Source organism: Psammomys obesus, unplaced genomic scaffold (genome assembly GCF_907164565.1).
Source record: "Psammomys obesus unplaced genomic scaffold, mPsaObe1.curated_primary_1811, whole genome shotgun sequence".
Taxonomy (NCBI): domain Eukaryota; kingdom Metazoa; phylum Chordata; class Mammalia; order Rodentia; family Muridae; genus Psammomys; species Psammomys obesus.
In genome coordinates this window covers 16,020,398-16,043,020 of record NW_026585895.1, presented here as the reverse complement: position 1 = coordinate 16,043,020, position 22,623 = coordinate 16,020,398, and the positions used below count along the sequence as shown (strand labels likewise).

At 40.3% G+C, this 22,623-nt stretch overlaps 1 protein-coding gene across 1 annotated transcript in view; it reads right to left on the bottom strand.

Moving 5' to 3' along the window:
- Window positions 1-1,889: 1,889 nt before the first annotated feature.
- Window positions 1,890-22,623, bottom strand: part of Stk39 (serine/threonine kinase 39) — a 203,374-nt gene continuing 182,640 nt past the window's right edge. Inside the window, exon 18 of the mRNA XM_055600610.1 lies at window positions 1,890-2,085. The gene's annotated coding sequence lies outside the window, so the exon portion shown is untranslated. The remainder of the gene's footprint in view (window positions 2,086-22,623) is intronic.

Here is a 22,623-nt window from a genome sequence, read left to right as displayed (position 1 = left end):
GCAAGTAATTACCACTTCTTGTATAATTTCCTTCACCAATAACATGGGGATTGTATCAGTGCCTTTCTCAGATGGATGTTATGCATTACATGGCTTAATGTGTGGAAGAGCACTCAAAGACATGTCTGGCACATTGCAAGCTATGTATTTATATTAGCTAATGTCATCTGTAAATGAAACTTCTATTCTACTTTGTAACTGTCATCTCACAGGCTTTCTACCTCTGTTTGCTAACCTAGCCCTAGTCCTGGAAGCTTCTAGCCTCCAAACAATCTTATCTAGGCTTAGAATGTTTCCAGCCTCTGAGACTTAAGGCTAAATAAGCTAACCCTTTCTAGTTCTTTCTGAACTCTGGCTGGCTCCTTCTCATTCTCTGGCTCATCTGTCTTCATCTGTGTTGAGCGTGTTCCCTCTACAACCTGTCTCTGTAAAACTGTCCTGGTAAAACTGCCTCTGAATTCCATGAACTGAACTGCCAAGAACTCAACTCCACAGTGCTGCCTCTCACCTCACTCTCGACCAAACTGCCCGACAAAACTGACTAGAACCATAACTGACTAGAACTCAAAGATCTGCTTACCTCTGTCTCCTGGGATTAAAGACGTGTCTGTATTCCAGCTGGATGGACCTAGAAGGTCTTTGGATGTGATCTCTCCGAGCAGCCATGTTCTCAATTAAAATTCCTCTACAGCCATCCTTCCCATTCTTTGCTAGGCACATTTTTCTCTAATTCTTCACTCCAATATTCAGGAGGAAATAACAATAGTATGTTTCTAGAACTAGCAAGGATATCCTAGATACACACAGAGACCACTGGAGTAACGAAACTATTTCCTTCCTAAGACTGGGAGGCAGTCTCACTGCAGGGGACAGTTTTCTTTCTTCGCTGCTGAGGGCCAAGACATATGGGACACATCCTCTGTCCAGCACACCCTTCACTGTTGTGGGGGAAACTTTCCCTGGGGGGAAAGGAATATAGGTCAGCAACGCTTTTTAGGAAAGTCTTAAAAAGGATCCTTTTCTCAGCGGGTCAGGTCAACAGGTAGGATTCTGAAAACAAATCACGACAAGTCAGCACACATACAGAGCTGAGGTCATGACACTTGGTAGCTATTACCATGGAGGTAGCCGAAAATGACACATAACCATCATCATATTTACTATCGTTATGATGGTGGTGGTGGTGATGGTGGTAGTAATGCTGTTGCTGTTGATGATGACGATGATGGTGTATGTGTTGACATGTGCGTTATCATATATTTTGGAAGTTAGAGGGCAACTTAGTGGAGTCATTTCTTCCACATTTAATTGTGTTCGAGATCAAATTCAAGTTGCCAAGCTTGCATGACAAATGCCTTTACCACTGAGTCTTCTCACAGACCCAGAAACACTAGCATTTTAAACTCACTACACATCTCCCAGCCAATACCAACTTAGATCTGAACTAATTCTCTTGAAATCTAATCCATGCAGCTTTTGGCTCTCCAGAGGATGCTCTCCCTTCTCTTTAGCTCACATCCCCAGTGACTGTCAGGCTGATTTTCCTGGGCATTGTTTTGGTCCCTTCACTTTCCTGACAGAAGACTTGCACTAGCTCCCTAGTGGCCCATCTGCTGATAGAAATGAATGAAGTTATCGGACTGAGATAAAGGTGCACCTTGGATCTGAAAGCCAGAGCTTTCTGCAGGAGCACATGCCACTTCCATTTATCTGGCAAGTGAATACCTTCTGGCTCTACAATTGTGTCCCCATCTTTTTTCAACACCACACACAGATACAAGAGATAGCTCACTTTCTCCTTTACCATATGAAAAAACCAGGCCACCCAGCCACTGTATTAGTTAGCATCTCAGCTTGGTTTAAACAGAGATCAAATTATCACAATTCTTGTGAGATAATATTATTTATCGTCTACATGAAGGTCAATGCTGGTAGGTCAAGGTGTGGGGGTTCTACTTCACTGGATCAAATGGAATCTCTAAGTCTTCATTAGATCAAGAGTCCTTAGCATCTTCTTTATTGTCCTCAGTTGTGGCTGTCAGATCATGGTCCAGGGATTCGAAGAGGTTATCTGAGACTCAGCATCTGCAAAATCAAATACTTTTTATTAAAAGTACTGAGCTATTTTGTGTCCATTCTCAGTCTACTTTACTAATAAGTATGCAGTGGTTTATCCTGCATTCCTACGATTATTAAAAACAGTAACGAATGAGTTTGAACTAAGAAAGTTTATTCTAATGTATTTAGTAGTCTTGTATTTATTTGCTTTACAGTTATCTATTAAGCACTTGTACAAGTATAGTTTACAATCATTTGGCATTTATTATGGGCCAGTTCTGGTAGGATAGCTTGGGGCACAGTGAAGTGCCTTCAAGGTGGCTAATGATCCTCTGCTTAAGGTAAACCGTTCATGATTAGGAGAGTGTGTCCCACTTTCACAGCTATAAATATAATTCTTTGGGTAGTCCAAACTCTGTATCATTCTCTTCCCCTTTTTAAATGTTGATAATGGGGTAAAAAAAAAAAAATAATACAGGCTATTGCCACCATTGATTTTGGTTGCCTCTCAGAAACTAAAGGTATTCTGAAGACACTATACAATTCTGGCAGGAAAATTGGAGGAATGCAGCTAGAAATGACCTTAAAGTCTCCTCCCTGAGGAATAGCTCTGATAATACAGGCAAGAGCTATACACGCTATTAAGGGAGAAAAGCTATCCATAGTTCTATCCAGGTGTAATGCCTACAGACAACAATTATAACTGTAATCCCAAAAGGTGCAATAATGGCACTTATATACTGGGTGTAACCCACAGGCATCTAATTGGATTAAAGTCCGCTCGACAGGAAGGACTTTATGTCTGGCACTATTAGCCTATCCCACAACTCATGGCTGGTGAAGCTTTGGACCCTGGTAGAGAACCTTCTGCTACCACTACATGAAACCTAATTCTGAACTGAATTCTAGATACTTTTCCTGTGCACAGCCATACCCTGAAACATGCCCAATCTCTAAATACTTATCCATATTCACACAGATAGCTGTAACTGTCACTCCTCATCAAAGAAGCTTCTTTTGTAGTAGGCAGATACGATTACAGAAAACCAAAATTGGGCAAAATTCAGAAAACTGACTGGGGGTGCCCAGCCCCAAGTGAAATATCCCTACACCTAATTCTCAGGGAACATCACAAAGGAGAGTCTGGAAAGATCTTAAGGGAAATAAGACCAGGATGAGAAGTCCGTGTGTGACAGGGAAGCCTTACCCAGGAAATCTCAACATTATGATTGCTTAAGCAAGATAGAAAGAATTTTTATAATTAACATGTCAGTTTGTATGGTGGAAATCTCACAAAGATTCACCCTAGAGGAGCTATAGGTGACTATTGTCCACTGGTGGTGGACAATCTGTCTTCCCCAGAGGCAAGCCTGCTGGTAGGCCAGCCAATCCCAAGACATCAAGTAAATACATATGAGAAACATTAAGTTATCTCAGCCAGTGCACATATAAACTTATGTAAATATATGTGCAATTTTAATTAATGCAACCATAATTATAAAAAAGTGTCCATGAATTTGAAGAGTAAGAGAAGCCCAAGAGGGATTGGAGGGAGGAAATGAAGTGAGAAAATTATGTAAATACAGTACTTATGTATAAAATTCTCAAAAACTGAAAACAAGGAAGCATCTACTATGTTTGAGAAGGTATTTGTGGATCACTTATGTCTTCCTTCCAACTAGTAAAAGATCCTCTGGGGCTGTAAGTTTTTAGTACGGTCAGATTATGAACTAATTAGATATGATTTTTGTAGATGCAAAATTGGTTAAAAATGAGACCATTTACTGTGGGCTCTAATCAGTAATATTGGATGTTCTTATTCAAAAATGTAAATTTGGATATAGACACATATCCAAGAATAATTATAGATATAAAAATTAAAGCAGAGGCGGCACATCTAAAGGCCAAGGAATGGCAGATATTGCCAACAGCCCAGAGGCAGCTATGAGAGGCATCATGGGCTAGATGGTTACCCACAGGCCTCAGAAAGACCCAACCCTGCTGCGTTTTGATCTTGGAGTCGTAGCTTTCAGAGCTACGAGAAAATGAACCTCTGCTCTTTAAGACACCCAGCTTGAGGTACTTTAAGATAGGCCTAGAAAAGCATCGCCAAAATCAAAGAGGCAAAATAAAGTGAAGGAAAATGGCGGTGTGTGGCAGAGATGTAGTGGTAATTTAAAAGATAGTTTCTTTTACGTTTGCTTTTATGTGCCAGCTTGACTGGGCCATCAGGTGCCCAGGAATTGGGCTAAACATCATTGGTGGTGGTAAGGGAGGGAATGTTTCTGAAAGACATTAAGGTTTTAATTAGCAGACTGAATAAAACACTGTCCTCCCCAGTGTGAGCTTCAATGCCCCCCAACCCCGTGTGAGTGGCCCCTATCCAATCAGGCTGAAGAGAAACAGATGAATATCAGAGAACTCAGCCTAGTTACCCAATGGTCTCCATGCTGGGACATCTGGCTGTTGTTCTTTTATTATTATTATTGTATTTACTCAATGATATTACTTACAAATTAATGTGTTTATCATATTGCAATATTCCTATAGATGCCTGTACTATACTTTGATCTACACCTCCACTACCATTTCTTTTTATAAAAATTTTTATTTATTCTTTTATCATGCAATACATCCCAACCACACACAACCTCTCCTTCCTCTACTCCTCCCACTTTACCTGTTCCATCCCCCTCTCCCCAGATCCACTGCTCCTCCATTCCCCTTCAGAAAAACAAACAAACAAACAAAAAAAAAACAAAAAAAAGCTTCCCAAGAGTATCAAACACAGTATAAAAAGATGTAAGACTAAGCACAAACCCTCATATCAATGCTGCATAACACAGTCCAGTAGGAGAAAAGGGGTCCCAAGAACAGGCAAATGAGTCAGAGACATCTCCTCTTCCACAAACATCCCAAGCTGAACAACCTAGGACTTAGTATAGACTTAGTGCAGGCTCTGTGATTGCTGCTTCAGTCTTTGTAAGCCCTATGAGCCTTGCTTAGTTGATTATGTAAACCTTGTTCTCCTGGTGGCCTCTACTGGACAGGCTCCTACAATCTTTCCTCACCCTTCTCCGAGGGGTTCCCCAAACTCTGCCTAATGTTCTGCTTTAGGTCTCTGCATCTGCTTCAATCACCTCCTACATTTCTTATCCTACCATTGTTTCTCCTTCCCTTTTCTCTTACAGTCCATCTTTGATATTTAGCTCATTTTATTTTATTTTATTTTATTTTTTTTCACATATGAGAGAAAACATTTTATAGTTATCTTTCTGGGTCTGGCTAACTTTGTTCAAAATGTACTATTCATTATTTTCAATTTAAGTTTATTTTTTTATAATTTGTTAAGTTGACATCCTGATTGTAACCCCCTCCTTTTTCTCCTTCTGGTCCCACCCACCCTCCATCTTACTCCCTATCCACTCTTTTCTAGTCCTCAGAAAGGGGGAGCCTACCTCCTCTACCATCTAACCCTAGCCTATCAAGTCTCATCTTCTTCCTCTGTGACCTGGGAAGGCCACCCCTCCAGGGGAACACGATCAAAAAGCAGCAGGCATCAGAGTCCATGTCAGCAGCAGCCCCTGCTCCCCTTAGCAGGGCACCCACATGAGCTGCGTATGGGTTATATCTGAGGAGGGGGTCTAGGTCATCTCCATGCATGGTCCTTGGTTGGTGCATCAGTCTCTGTAGGCCCCTTGAGCCCAGATTTGTTGGCTTTGTTGATCTCCTTGTGAAGTTCCTATCCCCTCTAAGTCTTTCTATCCCTTCATTCTTCCACAGGACTCCCAGTGCTCTCCCCAAAGTTTAGTTGTGAGTCTCAGCATCTGCTTTGATCCCCTGCTGGGTAGAGTCTTTCAGAGGACATCTACAGTAGGCTCCTGTCCTCCCTCTCTTCAAATGCTTCTGATATCTATTCTATTTGCCCTTCTTAATGAAAATTAAGCATCCAACCTAGGGTTCTTCTTGTTACTTAGCTTCTTTAGGTCTGTGATTGTAGTATGGTTATTCTATATTATTTGACTAATACCCACTTATAAGTGAGTACATACCATGCGTGTCTTTCTACCTCACCCAGGATGATCTTTTCTAGTTCTATCTAAGAGCTTGCTGCACAAGAGGAAGGAGGATTTGAATCCTCCTTTGCTTGCAAATTTTATGATTTCCTTGATTTTAATAACAAGTAATAGTCCATTGTGTAAATACGCCACAATTTCTATAGCCATTCTTCAGTTGAGGAACATCTAGATTGTATCCAGATTGTGGTTATTATGAATAAAGATGCTACAAACATACCTCATGAAACTGGGTGTCTGGCTTTCCTGGGTCTCTGGCTTGCCAATATAAATTTTTTAGTGTTGTCAGCATTTGTCATTCTATAAGCCAATAGTATGTCATCCCATATTACACTGATTCTGTTTCTGTGGAGAATTCTGATTAGTATATCATCTATGCAGTTTCATGAAACTGAAAAGCTTCTGTAAAGCAAAGGACACTGTCAACAGAACAAAATGACAGCCTACAGACTGGGAAAAGATCTTCACCAACCCTGTATCTGACAGGTGGCTAATGTCCAAAATAATAAAGAACTCAAGAAACTAAACACCAAGAAATCAAATAATCCAGTTTTAAAAAAAATGGGATACAGGATGATCTTTTCCAGATCCCACCATTTACCTGCAAATTTCATTATTTCCTTGTTTTTTTTATTGCTGAGTAATATTCCATTGTGTAGATGTACCACAATTTCAATATCCATTCCTCAACTGAGGAGCCATCTGGGCTGTTTCCAGCTCCTGGCTATTACAAATAAAGCTGCTACTTAAGTGAGCTATCCCAAAAGCAGAAAGACACACAGGGTATATACTCACTCATATAGACATTTAATATAGGATAAACCTACTGAAATCTGTACACCTAAAGAAACTAATCAAGAGGGAGGACTCTTGCTAAATAGCTGAATCCCTATCCAGAAAGGCAAAGAGGATGGACATCAGAAGAAGGAGAAAAGAGGGAACAAGTTAGGAGCCTGACACAGAGGACCTCTGAAAGGCTCTGCCCTGCAGACTATCAATGCAGATGCTGAGACTTATGGCCAACCTTTGAGCAGAGTGCAGGGAATCTTAGGAAAGAAGTGGGAAACAGTAAGATCTGGAGAGGACAGGAACTCCACAAGGAGAGCAACAGAACCAAAAAATCTGAGCACAGGGGTCTTTCCTGAGACTGAGACTCCAACCAAGGACCATGCATGGAGATAACCTAAGACCCCTGCACAGATGTAGCCCATGGCAGTTTAGTATCCAAGTGGGTTCCATTGTAATAGGAACAGGGACTGTCTCTGACATGAACTGATTGGCCTGCTCTTTAATTACCTCCCCCTAAGGGGGGAGCAGCATTACCAGGCCACAGAAGACAATGCAGCCACTCCTGATGAGACCTAATTGACTAGGATCAGAAGGAAGGAAAAGAAGACCTCCCCTATCAGTGGACTTGGGGAGGGGCATGCATGCAGAGGGGGGAGGAAGGGAGGGGTTGGGGTGGGAGGAGGGAGGGAACCACAGGGGGGATACAAAGTGAATAAAGTGTAATTAACAAAGAATTAAAAAATAAAAAAAAATGGGATACAAAGCTAAACAGAGAATTCTCAACAGAGGAGTATCGAATTGTGGAGAAACATTTAAAGAAATATTCAGCATCCTTAGTCATCAGGTAAATACAAATCAAATCTATCTTACATCCATTAGAATGGCTAAGATCAAATACTCAAGTGAAAGCACATGCTGTCCAGGATGTGGAGAAAGGGGAACCTTCCTTCATTGCTGGTAGAAATTCAAAATTGTACAACCACTTTGGAAATCAATCTGGTGCTTTCTCAGAAAACTGGAAATAGTGCTACCTCAAGACCTAGCTATAATTCCTTACTCTGGCTAAGTTATTTTTGCCAAAAATAAATAAATAAATAATTAAATAGACCTGAGTTTCCATGTTGATTAAAAAAAAAAAAAGACCCACTGGTACTTCTGGGCATCTACCCAAAAGATGTTCTACCATCCAAAAAGGACATTTGTTCAACTATGTCCATTCATTTTTCTGTAGATGATATTATTTCACTTTTTTCTATGGCTAAGCAAAAAAAGAAAGAAAGAAAGAAAGAAAGAAAGAAAGAAAGAAAGAAAGAAAGAAAGAAAGAAAGAAAGAAAGAAAGAAAGAAAGGAAGAAAGAAAGGAAAGAAAAAAGAAAGAAAAAAAGAAAGAAAGCAAAAACAATGTGTGTGATGTGTTACACTTTTAAGAAGGGTTTGGCCTGAGTCTTGAGCCAATTGGCCTTCAGATTTCAAATATTGTACCAACCCCTAACTTGCAGGCCTTTGAATGCAGATAGAAACTATCCCATTGCTTTCCAGGGTCTCTGGCTTGCCAATACAAATTTTTTAGTGTTGTCAGCATTTGTCATTCTATAAGCCGATATGATGTCATCCCATATCACACTGACCCTGTTTCTGTGGAGAACACTGATTAGGATATCATCTGTGCATTTTTAAGAGTTCTGTTGGCAATATCTACCTGTGTTCAGATCAGCAGGCATTGTTCACACCCTCACTACCAACTGAAAACATTTGTGTTTCTGTGTGATGCTTAGCTTTTCCCTACAGCTCCTATATTAGGTACAAATGGAGAAATCAGAAGTCTATTTTCAGATTACATTTACCTATACTTAATTCCCTGTCAACATAATGCTGGCTGACTTGTGCAAATATATTATCTGGTTCCTCATTGTAAACATGGTATTAAACAAATACAATTCAGCTTCAAGAGGACAATAAAGCATTCTTTCTACACATCAACATACACCTGAATAATTCTCTTTTTCTCCCCCCTACTCTCTCATTTCATTCTGAAATCAATAACACTCAACAAAATACATTCTTCGGAATTAAACCTTGAAAGTTTAGCCTACCATGAAAATGCTTGCCATAAGTTGACTTCTAAACTTAGGTAAAGTGTTAAATTTAGGAAGTTATCAGTCTTAAATTTAGGAAGCCCAGTTAAGGGCCTGCCCAACATTCAGGACTCTGGAAAATTCACATGATGCCTTGGTGTTTGCATCCCCAACGCCTTTGCCAGTTCCTCGGGTCAACAGAATAGTGTTCCAGGGATAAGTGTAGTTAAAGCTGATTCTCTGGTCTCCTGAAAACTGGAGAAGTGTTAGTTCCCAGATGAATTTATTTGTGTCCTATCTAGTTTCAGCTCGATCACTAGCAAACTTAAGAGATGACAATAGTGAATCTCTGGTCTCCTGAAAAGTGGAGAAGTGTTAGTTCCCAGATGAATTTATTTGTGTTCTATCTAGTTTCAGCTCGATCACTAGCAAACTTAAGAGATGACAATAGTGAACCTTGAGTGGACATGCCTGGGAACAGAGAGTGTCAGCTTGGTGGTTTCTGTAAAGATGTTCTCCTGGGTGTAATTAAAGTGTTTGGATATCAATTCTTTTCAACACACAAAGAGTGGGAGGAAGTTGAAAGTTTAGTATTCCCTTAGTATTTCTTTTCTCTCCTTTTGATCTTTTTACCCAATAAACAGCTATAGGGTATCTGTTCAAGTCTTAGCCATGTGGGGGAAATTTGATTACAGGCTGGAAAGAACATGTTTTCTCCAGCTTGCTGAAGCTCTGTGTTGGTAATTAAGATTGTTGAGAAGCAATGCATCCTGGTTTCAGCTACATTCATGTGGGATTTCATAGACTACTTACACAGGTTTACAGTAGAATAAAGTCTCTGTCTTTTCACCAAATCTGAAAAGTTTCATATTTCATGTTCTTTGAAAATAAATGGAGAAATTTGTTCACCAGGCACCTTGCATTTCCTAAAGTTTTATGTCCTGGCTTCATTTTAGGCATTGTGATTCCTCTTACTAGTTCATTTATATTGAATACTGTGATAGTTCTGTGTCACTATGACCAAAATACTTGGCAGAAACAACTTAGAGGAAGAAGCTATTAGATCTTTCAACAGCTCACAGTTTTAAAGAAATACATTCTCTTTTATAGGGAAGGCAGGTGGAGTTCATGGCATTGTCGTGGTGGATGAAGAAGCAGGGAAAGACCAGAATCCAGCGTCAGCTATGACTTCCAAAAATTTACAATTAGTTCTCCTTTTTGACACCCCCCCCCCAATTCCATAGTTTCCCCAAACACTGCTGTGCTTGTGGGGTCATTATAGATTTAAATCACAACAGATTTTGTAACAAAAAGAAAGTGTTGGTGACACACTTCATAAGAAGAAATATATATATATATATATATATATATATATATATATATACACACACACACACACACATATATATCAGGATTTATGTGAAATATAATTCTATGGTAGGGTCACAAGAATAAGGTAAGAGTAAAGACATGACCTACTCCAGACTGCAGCAAAGATAATGGTTGAGTGCTTTTCCCAGCATCTCATTGCTTTGACCTTTTTATGGAGTGTCATTTATATGCTGAGTTTTCAGGGAAAAAAAAAATGTTTCAACTTAATTTCGGAGTTGTGGGATTTTGTGACTTTAATTTTGTGGCATCGTTTTCATGAAAACCATCACAGACTTTTGTTACTGCGGTAAAGCAGTCCCTGGCAGTTAAATAGTTTCAGGAGAACATATGGGAGAAAGGGCTTCTTAAGAAGTCATCACACGCCTCTTGAGTTTTTATTGGGGCAGGAAAAAAATAGCACTCTCACTCTGCTTTACTCTTACATGCTTGTTGTATAGAGGCTTCCTAATTCGACTCCTGTTTTGTGACACCCAATGGTAAAAGTTCTTAGAAAAGTTGCCTTTGGAGCTGAACCTATACTGAATTTTAAAATACACGGCTCTTCACCAGAAGCCCTTCCACATTACTAAGCATTAGGACTCTACCTCCTGTCCCTATTCAGACAAAGAGGGGGATTTATTTTCAATGTTTCCCAATTTTCACCCAAATTATTCATTTTCACATCCCCAAAAGGCATTTGGCAACATAGAGATGTAATGTTTGTTCACATTAACCCATTTTAAAAACACTTAGGGAAGCAACATGAAGTCGCCGAGTCCCCATAACAGCGCTACCAACTAATGACAACTCTCCAGGCTCTGGTTTTTGAGGAGAAAACATTTGGCTCATTTTGTGAAGGAAACAAACTGAGCATTGCCTCTTATTTCTTAAAGGGTGCAGGGTCCAATGATAAGGATGTTTGCTAAGGGAGAAGAAGATGCAACTCTGAAGAATGTGCAACAATGGTATTTCTTGATGGGAAAGTTGCGCACACTTGCCTGATCGTGAATAGTCTACCTTAGGCTACAATAAATACTTTTATTAAGTTTTTTTTTAAATTAAAGATATCCTCCAACTTTTTCTATATCAGTGGAATATTTACCCCCTAAACATGAAACAGGCTTTCATGGGTTGGGGGTCTGGTGTAAAATAATGCCCTGCAACACTTACTCCTCGGGCAGCTCAAAGGCACCCTCAAGACTTTTGTAAGATACTGTCAGGGTGTGAATTTAGAAGAGAAGCCTCAGCTGAGCCACTGGCTGGGATCCTTGTATGCTCTTTCACTTTGAGAACCAGCGCAGTTGCCCAAATAGCAAAACTCAAGTATCCTCATCTCGAGGCCAAGGATACCTCCCCCAACCCCCAGCCCCTGCAGAGGCTTCAATGAGACCTAAATGTAATGTTACTTGTGTTTGGTAAGAAGTGCACTAAATGGGAGCCAGAAATATTCCCTTCAGAAGACTTGAGACCCAGTGTGCTCTGTGGAGGACATTTCGGCATTTCTATATAGGCATCCCTTCATTTGGCTCGCAGGGAAGGGCATAATGCCCCAACAGTTCATAAGGCTTCTCATCCTATTCTCTCTTCCTTGCTGTCTCAAAAATCTCAAATTATCCTACAAATAACCATTTGGTTTCCGGGCAAATGAGAGGAAAATGACTTAGTAGCCCTGCTGAATGAGAATTACTAGAATGCTCACAAACTTTTAAACATGAGCCCTTCAACATATAAGTGTTTTTTGCCAACTCCGCATGTGTATGTGTGTGTGTCCAAAATATCTAGACAGTGAGGCATGATATATTGAATCTAAAAACATCTAGGCCATCAACAATTTAACAATCATAAAATAGCTATAAAATGGTGTTTATGTGGGTTGGAATATTGGTTATTCATGGTGGCCAAATAAATTATGGAAGTGCCACAGTGTCGGGCAGCAAAATCCAAATGGCTAATCAGCCAGGCCAGCCTGGACAGAGCTGTATGGAAAACATAGACTCATTCTTTGTAGATGAAGCAAATCTGATGAGATGAAGCAAATCTGGCAAGAGATGCATCAGACGCTCCAGGAACTCAAATGTCCATCCCTATTCCTATTTAGTCCTTCAAATAAGTTCTTGTTGGGCACATTTGGGGATATAAGCCACACCTGGCCAAAGGATAGTAGCCAATTAAGGGAGGAAGTCAATCACCCAAACAAGTTTTTCTTGGATGCATTTTGAAAAGATCATAGAGGCGAAACATTAATATGTAAATGTGATGGTTCCAAACCCATCTCTCCAGACTGAGCCTGCCATACTGCTTTCTGCCCCCTAACTTGCTCTGAGCAAGATTTCTATGACCCCTAAAGTAGTCTATGTTCCAAGTGCCCCACTATCCCCTTGACATTTCTGTTCTCATCAGAAAGCTGTTGTCTCCTAGCGTCTGGCAGAATAATGAGCTCAAATGATTGCACAGTAATGTTTAGAAGCTGTCAGTCCTTGCCAACACTGCTATGCTATTTGTATTTAAAAAGACAACTCCCTTAAATGAAATAAATCCGTAATTGGTAAAAATTGTAGTCAGCATGAAAATGGAAAATAAGCTCTGAGAGCAAGCTTCTCTGGATAGCTTCTTTTGCTGTTGCCTCCCCCATGCTTTTACCTAGGAATCCTTCATGGATCCATCTTGCTATATTTACCAAGAGCCCATAATATCCTCCTTACTGTTCCCAGAGCTCAAATACATCAGGAAATAAAATAGAGGTCTCTAAACTTGGAGAGCAGCAGACACAGAGCATACTAATGTGTGTGTGGTGTTAGATGATAGTAAGTGCTTCTAAAAAACACAGAAGACACGAGGGATCAAGAATGCTAGGTGGATGGACAGAAGGGTGATATCTAACTGCAGAAATCAGTAAGGCTGCAGGGAGGAAGGGATATTTGCACAAAGACTTAAGGAAATGAAATTGGCCCTGGAGATCTGAAGAAGCTTGCCTATAAAGAACAGGCTACAGTACTGCTGGTGAATTAGGGACACAGCAAGGCCACTGGTTGGGGAGAACGGAGAATGGAGGTGAAGCCACTTGTGCTGGTTGTTTTTTGTTTTGTTAACTTGACACAAATGAGGGTCATCTGGGAAGAAGAACACCAATGGAGAAGATGCCCCATCAGTTTGCTCTGTGGGGCATGTTCTCGCTTAATGATTTATGTGGGAGTGCCCAGCCCAGCCCACTGTGGGTGGTGCCACTCCTGAGCAGGTGGACCTGAGAGATATAAGAAGGATGGCTGAATGTGAGCTGGAAGGGAAGCAGCATTTCTCCAGTGGCCTCTGCTTCAGCCCCTGCCTCCTGGTTCCTGCCTTGACTTTCCTTAGTAACTGACTACGATTTGGGATGTGTAAACCAAATAAGCTCTTACCCCTCCCCCCATTGCTTGTGGTCATGGTACTTATCACAGCAATAGACAGCTATAGAAAGCAAATTAAGACACTAGGTAAGGCATGTCTTAGCTACCTCCTGAGACTTCTAGTACAATGTGTGTGTGTAGGCGGTTCTTCAGTGGAATACAGAAGTGGGACAAGGGAGACAGGTGATTCAATTTTCACGTAAGTTTTACCTAGGTGTAGTTTACAGATGTGTGAACTCCATCACTCAGGACATTGAGACAAAAGGACCACAAGTTCCAGCCAGATTATATAGCATGACTCTGTATTGGAAAAAACAGTATAGGCCAGGGACTGATTATATTTTCACAAGGTCAATGCAAAGTCATAGCTTTCTATTGACGTAAGAAAGGGAGGCAGAGAAAATTACTGAACCTACACTCCTGTCTTCACTTATCTAAGTTGGACAATGTCTTTTGAGACTGTCTGAAGAAGTCATTGTAGTTGACTGTTTGCATTTCATTCCTCTTCTAGATGGACTCTGATCAAACGGACCCTTTGACCTCTTACTGTACAGACATTGTCACCTTAGAGTCATCAGCTGCAGACCCAAGGGCAGGAAATGAATAAACCTTTAGCCTCTATGGTCTTCAGCACAGAGTGCAACTGTAAAGAAAGCTCCCCGGCCCAGTCACTGCTGAAAAATTAATCAGTGCTCCGAAGCTAAGGGCTGCAGGGTGATTTTTGTGAAACTTCAAGTTTATAAATCAAATATCTGCATGTGTACTCACATGATCGTTCCAGACCAGATGTTTCAGGTTGACATTTTGAGATCCTACCTTTACTACATTCTCTCTTTGATTAAAAGCTTCACTGACCCCTGAGCCCATTCAGAACATATATCAAAAAGATCTTTCTCCTTTAATACCAGAGAAGCTAGTTTCCGTGCCCAGTAGGAGAAACATAAGATAGAAAAAGGAAGAGTTGTGGGAGAATTAATCACATGGTCACTGAAATCCCATGACTCACTGAAAAAAAAAAATACACTTAATATGTCTAAGTTTGAGGAAGTTAGCCTAAACCAGCTATGATATTCATTTATTCAATAAATTCAATAATTGTTACATTATTACTGCAAGCCAAGTCCTATTTCTATGCAGGTGAACACAGGTTTTACATGTGTCCATGCTACTTCACAGGTGTCAGCATCAAGCATCAATTGTCTTAGTTGCTGTGGCCAATGAAGACTGAAGAATCAGCCATGAGAAGAGTCCCCTCACACAAATGGAGCAGGAAGAGAGACAGTGATGACATCCTTTCCAAAAGACAACAATGAACTGCTTCCTGAAACCAGGAAGTTAGTTTAACAACATGGAGTTTAGTATCATACTATTGTTCAAAATGAGAAGGCAAAGAGCCATCTAAAATGGGAGACAGAAAGGCTTGAAGCTCAAAGGTGATCTTTTACCATCCAAATGTTACTTATAAGTGAATTTTAACCTTAAAAAACATTTTAATACTGAAAAGTTCAGGGGGGGGAAAAAACCTGACCCTTCAGGGCTACAGAATTATAGGCATGTGATCTCTTTTCTTTCAGCACAGTACAGTATCATTCTGTTTCGCACTTCCTGGCTGATCTTTTCAGCAATTTGCTACTTAAAGTCTACTTACCTGTCAATCACTGGTAAATTCCTTTCACACAGTTGATGCTGGTGCTATGTGGTTCTCTCCTAATGCATTTAATAGCTGTTGTGACTTTGAAAGGCTGCCAACCCAGACGAACAGCTGAGAATGCTACTCCACCGCCAGACCGTGATGTCCTTTTCTTCCTCAGCCTGACACTACCATTCACAATTTGTATAGTCTGGATTCATTACCGGTCTGACTGCAATCATTAGTTTTCTACAATATACTCCTCCTGATGGATTGTTTTGTTGCCGTGTGCTTTGGTTTGCCTTTTACATTATCGGATTTTCCAACACATTGAATGATGAATTGTTTAACATCTCCAAGCCTCGTTTGAAACAACTCCTATAGGCTCACACCCTCTTGTCGGGTTGAAAGGCAGCCAAATGACATAATAAACACTGGGACATGCATATTTCACTGGCAGGCAATATGGCACTGTAGGAAGACACAGATACATCCTGATCCCAGTACTGCCGTGTACCAGCTATGCATCCATGGAAAAGTTTCTGAACTTCTGTGAACTTCATTTCTATGGTCTGGGAACTGGACACAAGCATTGCATAAATATTATAAGCTGAAGTGACAATGCACAACAGGTACTCAGAATGTGTATGTTATGACCACCATTTCTAATTATTACTATTAACCACCTTTAATAATTTTGGTTATTTTTTAATTTTATAAGCTTTATTATAAAAGCTTACAAATAAGCTATTTTTATTTTCTTACTAACTATTCACCAAACGAAACTACTTGAAATGCTAGGTAGGAGTATGTAGCTTTCAAGATGGGGGTTTTTCTTAACATGGATCCAAGAAGCCTTCAAGGGCATTGTTGCTGCCTTTACAGACATCCCGCCCAAACTCACAGCCATTCCTAAAAGAAAAAAACAAAACAAAAAACGCAGGCAAGAAGACATCTCAGATAATACCCTAGGTCCTGAGAGAAGCCAATTGGCTTTTGCCTTCTCAAAGAAAAGAATTCAGTCAAGTGACACAGATATTTACTCAGCAGAGTCTCCAGAGAGAGAGACTGGAGTGAGAGGGAATGCAGCATGGCAGGCTCTGAACTGAGGGTCTTGATGTTTTATTAATATTTATGAGAAGGGTACTATATTCATGGGGTAAGGTGACCTTTTTCTCATCTAAATCATGGTAAACCAGATGTCTCTTTTGGGCTGTCTGCTGTCATTGCCATCTAGAAAAGGCCCCGCTAATGGGGTTGGGGTATGTTGGTAACTACATTGGGATATAATGAAGTATTGGCCTTTTGAAGATGCAGAGAGCTCATTAGTGCCCGTGTGTCGGGAGACATGCTAGCACCTTAGCTTTGATTAAATGGTCACTATGTGCCTGCAGCTTCAAGGACATTTAACTATGACAGGTATCCTGATCATCTAGAGATGCAGCTACCAAGACACTGATGTAATTTTCTTGGTTACCTCATGTCTAACTCTTTTTGAGACTCCCAAAGATCCCATGATTGGTCTCATGGCTGTCAGGTAAGATATGTTGTCATTTTTAAAGACGGAGGCTACAGTAACTTGACAGGCAGTACAAAGAGGAACAGGTCCTGGGTAGGCTCCGAGATGCACTCCCTGCTCAACTGTGTCTGTCTCCTACTGAACACAAGCGTGCTCCTCTGGAAGCAGAGGTGCCTGATGGATCCTGCAATGTGAAGACCAGGGTGTTGCCTCAGCTTCTCTCGTCCCTATTCGCCAACTCTCTGCAAGTGGCTCCAGGGGAACAAGCAGAAATCAGCAAAGCTGTGACAGGACACCCCAACTCTTTCTAATTTCCATTAGACTAGTCCTGACTCCTCCTGTAGGCACAATAGTTTGCTATGACAGAGGATGCTAATTAGGTAAGTTCTCTAACCTAATTTATTAGCAGTCGAATTGTTACATGTGAATGGGTGGGCAGGTTCAGCCAAGCAGCAACTGGTCCATTCCTTCCTCTGCTCAATTAAGTCCCTAGTATATTCCTGTTGAAGAGAAAGTTGATTAAATAATTAATCCTCCTCTATGTGCTCATGAGTTTACTGAGCCTGAATGGTGGGGAGTGGATGTCTGTCACACTCACAGACATCAAGAAAGCTGAAACAGAAGGCTTTGTGCTTTACAAGTTAATACCATAGAATGTAATTGTTTTTCATTTAAATTATCTTAGATTCCAAAGTCTATGTAAGATGAAAAAAAACAAACAAACTGAAGCTGTCTTTTCTCTGGTCCTTTGATGTCAAGAACATTATTTGTCTTCCTGTATTTACAGGACAGATCACAAGATTCTGGTGAACAAAGAAAACTATTTTATATATTTATATTATTTATATATAAATATATGTTGACATGAATATATATCAATAAAAAGCAAAAGAAACACGACTACACGGTGGGAGCCATCAGTGATCATTTTTAGGACTCTGAATCTCTAACCTGCAAATGAACTAATGTCAGCCTCGAAATGCCCTAGATTCTCCCTTAGAGCGGCAGCATGACAAAGTGGAAATGCTTTAGAATCCAACCATCCAGGGTTCCAGTCCTGTCATACTAACTGGTTGACTTTGGAAAAATGACCTAAGAAAACTATTTCTTCTTTCATAAACTGTATGCAATAACACCTATGAGGTTTAAGTAAATTCAAATAAAGCCTTTGCTTTAATGCCATTCCAGAGCGAACCTGTTTCTTGTACTGCATCAGGAATTTGTCTAATCTGATAATTAAGTGTAAGGGCATGCAACCAGACATTCCATACCAATTTTCTGCCACATAGCACAGTAGTTACTATATTTTCTTCAGAGCATAGATTTTTTTTTCAGTCCTTGGTTTTCTTACCATAACCTCTGATAGCTGTTCAAGATTAAATGAAATTATACAAAGTACTTAGCATAAAGTCTGACTGCTTCGGACTGTAAGCAAAAACCAAAAAGGAAGACAAATCAAAACCCAAAACAACAAAACAAAAAAAAAAAAACCTAAAAACACTCAGAATGCACTAAAAACAACAACAACAGTAGTTTTTAAACTTTATGCCACAATTGACAGGAGCAAATGGCACTGATATTGATATCTAATGCCCTTACACGGGTTAGCAGTGTGTGAAGCCAATTCAATAATGACTAGAACTGTGCTACATGTAATGTTGAATGGGAAGATGAATTGGGGCTCTGAATCCAGGCTCTCCCTATAAGATGAACAGGGCTGGCATCTGAATACCACCTTTTTATATTTCTTTTCAATCTTCTATTTCATTATCATTCAGTTATTTCCATTTTTTTTTTAAAAACTCCAGTATTTCTAAGAAGAATGGAAGACAGGCTCATGAAAGTCTACCTGAATGTACTCCACCCTAATAACTATTGAATTAATTTTGAACCATATGTCACTTAACCCACCATAATGTTGTCAGAAGTGTAAAATGCTAAATTGTCTAGACCTGGAAAAAGGAGGGCACTATCCTACTTCTCACAGATTATGGTCCCATTAGTTTAGTGAACACTCTGTTTGAACAATAAATCAGTTTCTACAATAATTTTCCTCTGTGCTACATATCTTTGTTCCTCAAGCCAGTATTCTAATGAGGGATACAAGTGCTTTCCGAGTAATTGTCACTGGCCTTTTATTATTCAACAACAAACCCAATAATAAAAGACTGTAAGTTTAGATAACATTCATTGCCCTTCAATAAATTATAAGTTATGGGCTCAATAACTATCCTCAACTAATTATGTTTGTTTTAGAGGATATAATTTATGCAGGGAGACTCATTTTGGAAAGTGTTACTTTGATGATGCTGCGAGTACAACATTTGGAAAAAGAACACAAGGGAAGATTCATTTTGGAGCACGGTTTCAATCCATCTTGGTCTGCGTGTGTGGGGAATCCCTGAAGGAATATTGTGTGACTCTTCACATCACTGTGAACCAGAAAGCAGAGGTGTACCTTTCTTGATTGTGTGAGCCTTGCTCACACGAGTGTTCTTAATTAAAGCAGCATTCACTGGGCTGGTGTATATCCAGTGGTATATAACCTAACTGTTCAGATTGTGTTTGCACTACTTTTAGATCACCAAGACTAGCTACAGATATGTTTGGTGGACAAGGCAGAAGATAACAGATAGAGGGAAATCATTGCTGCTTGGTGGTATAATTTCTTTGTGCCAGAATTGCATCTAGGCAATACCTGGGGTATTCTGGAAATACACTTTTCCCTAACTTTTTGGGCTTGTCCATTCCTGTGGGCTGGACAAAGCACTTTTCTGAATAATGTTTTGGTTACAAGATGATACTGTGTCTAGAGGGTGATACAGTAAATGATTGAGCAAGCCAGTCATTTAATCATGTTACAAACATATACACTTATAATCCATTTACATTACACAATTTAAACATTAACATGAATTTAACATTATAATCATTGTAACCATTCTTAATAAGGTACATCTGAAGCTGAAAAACCCCAGGAATGATTATAGCAGCTTTTAGGAAATCTTAAATTTAAAACTCATAGCCGGGTGTGGTGGTGCATGGGAGGCAGAGGCAGGTAAATCTCTGTGAGTTCTGGGCCAGCCTGGTCTTTAAAGCAAATCCAGGACAGCTAAGGCTACACAGAGAAACCCTGTTTTGAAAAAACAAAAACAAAAATACTGATTACCTTGCAATTATTTTTAGCTCCCACCAACAGACAATGGAAATTCCTACTTTAATATAACTTGTGTATGACCAGTATTTCCTTTATTTCTTTTTGGTTTGAAAATTGAACAGAAGTGTACCCAATTATATGCACAGTATAATGATCGTCACAACCAAGAAAACCTATACATCTGTGTCTTCAAATACTTCACTTATTTTTAAGTGTGCTGAGAACAGGATCTGTTACAGTGAATTCCATGTGTATGCAATCAATCCCAGGCAGATCTAGAACTCATGATCCTCCTATCTTTGCCTCTCAAGAGCTCTGAGACTATAGACGTGTACTGTCACAACTGCACCCAGCTCTCTCTATTTCTTTTCTTTTTAGATTCCATGAACGTTTGGCTTGAAAGTATGTATGTTCACCATGTGAGCACCTGGTGCATGCAGAGGTCAAAAGAGGTTGTTGAATGCCCTGGAACCTGAGTTATGAATGTGGGTGCCAGGAACTGAACCCAGGTCCTCAGCAAGAGCAATTGCTCTTCAACAATGAGCTTTCTAGCTCTTCCCTGTACAGTTCGGATATTAATTTAGTACATACATGGTTTGCAAATACCCAATCTTTAGGTCCTCTTCATTTGCTAACTATTTCCTTTTCTGTGTAGAAACCTTTTAGCTTGACGTAGGTCAACTTGTGTGTGTGTGTGTTTGTGTGTTGGGCATTACATTCATGTAACTGATTGCCAAGCTCAATGTCAATGCCAGGCATGTCCCATTTTACTCTAGGCATTTTACAATTTCATGACTTAGATTTTAATTATAAACCCGCAGAGCTGATACCATATACAACATAGGAAAAGGATCCATTCGCATGCTTTTGCATATGGAGTCTTAGTTTCTCAATAGCTTCATTGAAGACACATTCTTTTCTGCCTTGTATGGTTTGATTTTAAGTCAGTCACATGTGTGTGGGCTTGTTTCTGGGACATCCACCCTCCGTGTGTGTGTGTGTGTGTGTGTGTGTAGCTGTAGATCTATCTTATGATGGCACAATAATACTTGGATTATCAAAAGCTTTGTCTCATTTCCATGTACTGACACGCCCTTCCCTGCTTAGCTTGAGACCAGAGATCAGTTGTGTTCATAGTGGTTTGGTCTTAGGTTATAGATGATCGAAGCTTTGTAACAAATATTGAAGAGGAAATATGTCACATGGGACAGAGGACCACCCGCAGTCAGTCATTCTCTGCACTTTAACCAGTTGTGGCTTTCTGATAAGGTCACCTTCTGCCGCAGAAAGGTTCTTTGATGCGAGATGAGTTATACGTTTATCTATGGATACGAGGGTAAGTATTTAGAATGCAGACTGGAATTAGATTGGTTTAGGAAAGTGGAAGTAATAGCCTTCTCCTCTAAGATCCAAGACCCCACTAGCCATGTGTAGTTTCGTAGGCTTACAGCACCAGGCATGATTTACCTCTGGTCATGTGAGCCTCGAGTACCCTTGGAGAGCTGCTGGTTGACTCCAAGAGGTAAATGCCACTGCTGCACCTCTACGGATATCGCGCCAGGCTGGTCACTGCCGTGGTTCACAGCTGTCACAGCTGGGTAGGCCCAGCGACTGCTTCCCTCCCTTCCTAGCTAGCACCTTCTGGTACAATAAGAGCTAATCTTGCAAGGTGAGGATTTCAGAACAATTCTACTTCAAATTGTCTGTGTCTTATGTCCAAAGTGTGTGGTATCTTCAGCAACGGGGACTTACCTTCAGCTTCAGCGACTGTTCTTATTCACAAGTTGCGCTAAAAACTGTTAAGAACTTGTTCTTTTCGTCAGGAAAGCAGGATCCAGGGTGTCCAGCTTTGCAAGTGGCTCCCTGAAGGGCCACGGATAAGTCACTTAACTACTCTGGGCATTCCTCAGCAGTCCCAGCATTAACGTGAATGGAGAAGCAGCTGGTAGGGATTGCTTTCTTTTGTCCCTACAGCCCCACTGCTTTCAAGGGCTGCCTGTCTAAATGGAGTGTGGGTGTTTCAGTGAACCAGTTAAAGCCTATTCTCTGGGCCTGGGACTGCAGAGACACGGCATCTTCCTGAGGAGCATTTCTCACTAGTCGGCTTGCGCTAGGCATCTTAGGGACCGTGCTGAACTGCACTGTGGAGATGATGACAACAGCTGGAGGAGGGACGAGACGGAGGAGACACAAGTGCACTGTGCAATACACTTTTATTTTCCTTTTACCTCTGCAGTCATCTTTGAGTAATTGTGTAAACAATAGAATGGAATGGAATTACATTAAATTGTATGCAAATGGTTCTAGAACACCTTAACAGTTATGACAAGGCAATTATAAATAATTTCTTTCCTTAGTAATATATATTTGCTTTTTAAAGTACATTAAAGAGCTGCCGTATCTAGGGTTAGCTAGGGAAGTGCAATGGTACCATCCCAGGGGCTCACCTCCTTGAAGGTACTGACTCCAAATTTGAAAATCCTAAGGTTTACTAGGTTCATAATACATAGTCAAGCAGAAGGTTCTTGGGTTGGAAATATTTATTCTTGAATGTTTACAGCATTTT